This window comes from Dendrobates tinctorius, unplaced genomic scaffold (assembly GCF_039654945.1).
Source record: "Dendrobates tinctorius isolate UK_male_01 unplaced genomic scaffold, ASM3965494v1 ptg000143l, whole genome shotgun sequence".
Lineage (NCBI taxonomy): Eukaryota > Metazoa > Chordata > Amphibia > Anura > Dendrobatidae > Dendrobates > Dendrobates tinctorius.
Genome location: NW_027361810.1, coordinates 45,290,778 through 45,296,777, shown reverse-complemented (window position 1 = coordinate 45,296,777; position 6,000 = coordinate 45,290,778).

The following is a 6,000-nucleotide window of genomic DNA, read 5'->3' as shown; positions in this document are numbered from 1 at the left end:
GTCGGATCGGGTTTCATGAAACAAAATTTGAGTCGGATGAAACTGGTCCGACTAGGGCAAAAAAAGTCGGAGTTTCGTCCGAAACCCGACCCCAATGCAAGTCAATGGGGAATAAAAGTCGGCATTGAGTGGATGAATGTCAGGTACTTATACTCCTTTGTTTTGCATAATTTTCTCGGGGTACCTTTAACCGCATTAGGATGTATGCTATGCATGTAATTGTTCTCTTTGCCTTTTCCTTATTTACAGAGTGAACGCCTTTTTGATTTATTATGAGGATTTATTCTGATGATGGAGTCCTTACTCCAAGGAGAGGAATTAATCTCCTGCATTCATTTGTTTAAAAATATTTTTTATTTGTTATAAATGAATTGTCTTTCTTTTCTCGATTACTCTTGAAATATAGTACATATGTCAGTGATACTGTACCGACTTTATTTTACGTTCATGGTAGACAAGATGTCTAATTTATATTATGGTTGTATTCTGTTTAGATAATAACCCTTGATAAAGGCTTGATCGGCCGAAATGTTGGGAACTTTGTGTGACTGGCAAATAAAAATTTGCATTTTTGAAATTTGTATACCAAAAATTACTTATTCAGCCTCAGGTTGTTATTATTATTATTATTACAGCCCTGTTATCAGTCATCAAGGTGAGGTGTGTGTATAACTTAGGTGCTGATAAAAAGAAGAGGCAAATTATGATCTGTGTTCAATGCCAGAAGATACATACAAGTGTAGGCATGATGCACATTTTTGGCTTTAAACCAATGTGAGTTCCCCTCTAATTTTGATAACAAGCATGGCAAAACTGACAGCTATGGGCTGCAACACACATCTGTCAGCTTTATCGTGGCTGGTTATCAAGATAATAATAATTGAATAAATAATTTAAAAATTTTTGACAACCAGCCAAGCCAAAGCAGACAGCTGGGGGATGGTATTCTCAGGCTGAATAGGGGTCATGGATATTGGCCCTCCGGCCTAAAATAGATAGCAGCCCACAGACACCCCAAAAAAGGTGCTTATGGGGGCATAATAGTTCACAATACTACTGTATGGGTGCCATGATGGGGCCAATTATATTGTATTTTGGCTCAAAAGTATCTTTTTCTGCAGACACTATTGGCTCTGGGTAAACCAGTGCGGTCAATCACCAGTGACCGGCTTGCAAATCCGGTAGGCTTTTACACTATCCATTTGGGCTGACAGACTCCCCATAAGTAGAGGAACATCCAGTAGAGCGGGAGCTGTACTTTCTAGAAGCCCATTGCTTCGACTTATAGAGGAGGTTGTTAAGCACGACATCCATGACTCCACCTATCTTATCCTGACAACCCATTTAAGTGATTAATACAACTCTGTGACATCTGTCTTTTCTGTAATATTACTATCTGATCCTGTCACCATATGTCTGAATCTCTTTGCTGTGTTTTTAGCCTGAAAACAATGTAGGAGGGATAGTTTGTAACTAGGTAACAAGAATGGAAAACAAGGGTTGCATGGTGCAAATCAGATAACTATATAGCAAATTTGCATATTGCTGTTTTTACAGAGGCAGAGAATCCACCCTCACACTGGATTAGTCATGGATCCAACCTTTTGTGCTTCATCCAAAATATATCACATTTTCATCTGTTTTGCTTGATTTTTTTTCATCTATAACAAGAATAAAAGAGCAGTAACATTTACAGTGAATATCAGAAGCTTGCAGTCAGCAAATCTAATGAAGCAAGAGACTGGTCTGAATAATAATTGTGGAGTGTAGATCTTGTGGTACACAGTATTGGGGCCATTCAAAATATGTGGGTAAGGGCATATTCATTCATGACATCTATGAAAATATCCCTTCTGAGATCTAATACTGTCATCCTATATGTCCTGGGTTAGTAATCCCATCTGTATCCTTGGCATGCGGCCAGTCTCGGACTGGCCTGTAGGAGAACAGGAGAATCATCCGGTGGGCCCCTGTGAAGGAGTGCTAATGAGTAGTCCTATTACACTTGATTGATTTGATTGATTTGAAGAAAAAGGTATAATCCAATCATTCATTAAACAAGCTAGTAAATTTAATATTGTATAAAAGCAAAAATAAATTTGTGTACTAGGGTCAGGTTATTTTTGCATGTAGCTGAACAGTTGACCCCAAAAATCAATGTTACTGGGGGGCTTTGCCAACCCAGTCCAACACTGCATGCAGATGAGGAGAACAAGGCATAAAGTTAAAATTATTTTATTGGCACTTTCAAGAACTTCAACCTTTTGATAGTATGTATAGATGAGCGGCAGAGGCGTAGCTAGGGTTTCAGTTCAGGGGGGGCGAAACTTCTGATTGGGCCCCTAACTAGGTAACTTTGATTACAACTCGGTGACGCACCCCAATAGTGGATGTAGGAGATGACTGCGCTGTTACTGAAAATAATCTCTATATAAAGACCAACATGGATAATACCGCAATATGGTCAGTGGTAAATACCAGTCCTACAAAACATATGTGATTACTGCACAGGTATAATTGGTGTCTTACCGCTGACGTTCTTTCTGATGGAATCGGTCACTTTTCACGTCTTTTCCATCTGGCCCAGACCGACATGACAACTCCTCCAGTTAGGACTCGGCTACAGAGAATACAACAACGACACGTTTCACTTCTCATATTCCAGCCCCATCACCATGTATCCCCAACCTGCACAAACCACTCATCCTGCTGATACCCCAATGCTGAGCCGCTGCTGCCGTATGTGTCCCTATTACAGCACCTGATACCCCAATGCTGAACCGCTGCTGCCGTATGTGTCCCTATTACTGCACCTGATACCCCAATGCTGAGCCGCTGCTGCCATGTGTCCCTATTACAGCACCTGATACCCCAATACTAAGCCGCTGCTGCCATGTGTCCCTATTACAGCACCTGATACCCCAATGCTGAGCCGCTGCTGCCGCATGTGTCCCTATTACTGCACCTGATACCCCAATGCTGAGCCACTGCTGCTGCCGTATGTGTCCCTATTACTGCACCTGATACCCCAATACTGAGCCTCTGCTGCCGTATGTACCCTTATTACTGCACCTGACACCCCAACACTGTGCCGCTGCTGCCGTATGTGTCCCTATTACTGCACCTCATACCCCAATACTGAGCCTCTGCTGCAGTATGTGCCCCTATTACTGTAACTGATACCCCAATACTGAGCCGCTGCTGCCGTATGTGTCCCTATTACTGCACCTGATACCTCAATGCTGAGCTGCTGCTGCCATATATGTCCCTATTACTGCACTTGATACCCCAATACTGAGCCGCTGCTGTCGTATGTGTTCCTATTACTGCACTTGATACCCCAATACTGAGCCTCTGCTGCCGTATGTGTCCCTATTACTGCAGCTGATACCCCAATACTTAGCCACTGCTGCCTTATGTGTCCCTATTACTGCACCTGATACCCCGATACTGAGCCTCTGCTGCAGTATGTGCCCGTATTACTGCACCTGATACCCCAATACTGAGCCTCTGCTGCCGTATGTGTCCTTATTACTGCACCTGATACCCCAATACTGTGTCGCTGCTGCCGTATGTGTCCCTATTACTGCACCTGACACCCCAATACTGAGCCTCTGCTGCCGTATGTGTCCTTATTACTGCACCTGATACCCCAATACTGAGCCGCTGCTGCCATATGTGTCCCCATTACTGCACCTGATACCCCAATGCTGAGCCTTTGCTGCCGTATGTGTCCCTATTACTGCACCTGATACCCCAATGCTGAGCCTCTGCTGACATATGTGTCCCTATTACTGCACCTGATACCCCAATACTGAGCCGCTGCTGCCGTATGTGTCCTTATTACTGCACCTGATACCCCAATACTGAGCCTCTGCTGCCGTATGTGTCCTTATTACTGCACCTGATACCCCAATACTGAGCCGCTGCTGCCGTATGTGTCCCTATTACTGCACCTGATACCCCAATGTTGAGCCGCTGCTGCCGTATGTGTCCCTATTACTGCACTTGATACCCCAATACTGAGCCGCTGCTGCCGTATGTGTTCTTATTACTGAACTTGATACCCCAATACTGAGCCTCTGCTGCCATATGTGTCCCTATTACTGCAGCTGATACCCCAATACTTAGCCGCTTCTGCCTTATGTGTCCCTATTACTGCACCTGATACCCCAATGCTGAGCCGCTGCTGCCGTGTGTGCCCCTATTACTGCACCTGATACCCCAATGCTGAGCCTTTGCTGCCGTATGTGTCCCTATTACTGCACCTGATACCCCAATGCTGAGCCTCTGCTGACATATGTGTCCCTATTACTGCACCTGATACCCCAATACTGAGCCGCTGCTGCCGTATGTGTCCTTATTACTGCACCTGATACCCCAATACTGAGCCTCTGCTGCCGTATGTGTCCTTATTACTGCACCTGATACCCCAATACTGAGCCGCTGCTGCCGTATGTGTCCCTATTACTGCACCTGATACCCCAATGTTGAGCCGCTGCTGCCGTATGTGTCCCTATTACTGCACTTGATACCCCAATACTGAGCCGCTGCTGCCGTATGTGTTCTTATTACTGAACTTGATACCCCAATACTGAGCCTCTGCTGCCATATGTGTCCCTATTACTGCAGCTGATACCCCAATACTTAGCCGCTTCTGCCTTATGTGTCCCTATTACTGCACCTGATACCCCAATGCTGAGCCGCTGCTGCCGTGTGTGCCCCTATTACTGCACCTGATACCCCAATGCTGAGCCTTTGCTGCCGTATGTGTCCCTATTACTGCACCTGATACCCCAATGCTGAGCCTCTGCTGACATATGTGTCCCTATTACTGCACCTGATACCCCAATACTGAGCCGCTGCTGCCGTATGTGTCCATATTACTGCACCTGATACCCCAATACTGAGCCGCTGCTGCCGTATGTGTCCTTATTACTGCACCTGATACCCCAATACTGAGCCTCTGCTGCCGTATGTGTCCCTATTACTGCACCTGATACCCCAATACTGAGCCGCTGCTGCCATATGTGCCCCTATTACTGCACCTGATACCCCAATGCTGAGCCTCTGCTGCCGTATGTGTCCCTATTACTGCACCTGATACCCCAATACTGAGCATTTGCCGTATGTGCCCCTATTACTGCACCTGATACCCCAATGCTGAGCCTCTGCTGCCGTATGTGACCCTATTACTGCACCTGATACCCCAATACTGAGCCGCTGCTGCCATATGTGTCCCTATTACTGCACCTGATACCCCAATACACACACGGCTCTGCTCCACACCCCCTATACACACACGGCTCTGCTCCGTACACGCTGTACACATGCGGCTCCGCTCTGTACTCCTCGTACACACGCTGCTCCGCTCCGTACACCTCGTACACACACGGCTCTGCTCCGCACACCCCGTACACACGCGGCTCTGCACCATACACCTCGTACACATACGGCTCAAATCCGTACACCTTGCACACACGGCTCCACTCCGTACACGCCGCACACACATGGCTCTGCTCTGTACACCCTGTACACACACGGCTCTGCTCTGTACACCCCATAAACACTTGGCTCCGCTCCGTACACAAACAGCTCTGCTCACCCCATACACACACGGCTTCACTCCTCTGTACACCTCATACATGCATATCTCTGCTCCGTACACCTTCTACACACACGGCTCCGCTCTGTACACCTCATACACACACAACTCTGCTACATCCACCCTGTAAACCAATCCTGACCCCACACAGAAGCTTACTTCACCTCATCCAGCACCATGACAACCAGCACAGCAGAGCCCTGTGCTGAAGCCCCTGATCATGTGACCCCCTAACTCCGCCCCTCCTGTGACCTCATCACAGGTCCTGTGCGCACAGAAAAGCTCATAACGACGTTGTTGGCTGTGAAGTGGGGGGCGCACCTCTGGCACCGGGGCCCCCCACCACCTTCTCAGGGGCCCATAGCGGCTGGGCGGCAGAGTAGGGAGATCGATTC